We start from the raw sequence: 725 nt of genomic DNA, 5'->3' as shown, positions 1-725 counted from the left end.
TTTAACGATATTCTACTATTTTCAATTTTCAAAAGTGTATTAATACTATATTATATTAATATATGATTATTAATTTGATTTAATCAAAGCTTCTATACACTTCCCGTAAATTCGAGACTTAAAAAAATATATTAAAATTTTAGACTTAAAATTTAAAATTTTATATTATATAATTTATTTGAAGCAAAACTTTTATATTATTTGATTACACGTAAAATTAAAATAATAAAATCTTTTTAATGTAATACTTCTGATAGTTATAGTTAATACGGAAAAGTAAAATTAAAAGTTTAGCAGTCAAATCATTTTTTTTTTGTTTTGAAAATTATTCAATCAAAATTGTACATATAAAGAACGTTATAGTTACTAATATTATTTCGGAAAATAAATAATATTATATATATATATATATAATTTTATTTGTTGTTCATTTCATTTATCTCTCTCTTCTATGTTGAGATGACGCTCACCTACTGAACATAATGATATATCAAAATTATATATTTATTAAATGAATGTCATTTCAACTGATGACACGTTTTTTAGCAACATATCAAAATTTATATATATATTACTGTTATTAAGAATATCTATAATAGAGACAAAAAATGGTGTTTTGGTCTTTTTTAGCTCTTCCAATTTTACCTTTATGTGATACCAATATTACACTTTTGTTTCATTTTTTAAAATTTCAACAAACACTTTTGTTTTTATTTTTTTTAATT

Source organism: Primulina huaijiensis, chromosome 16 (assembly GCF_012295235.1).
Source record: "Primulina huaijiensis isolate GDHJ02 chromosome 16, ASM1229523v2, whole genome shotgun sequence".
NCBI classification, from domain to species: domain Eukaryota; kingdom Viridiplantae; phylum Streptophyta; class Magnoliopsida; order Lamiales; family Gesneriaceae; genus Primulina; species Primulina huaijiensis.
The sequence above is the reverse complement of the archived record's forward strand: the minus strand, read 5'-3'. Positions refer to the sequence as shown.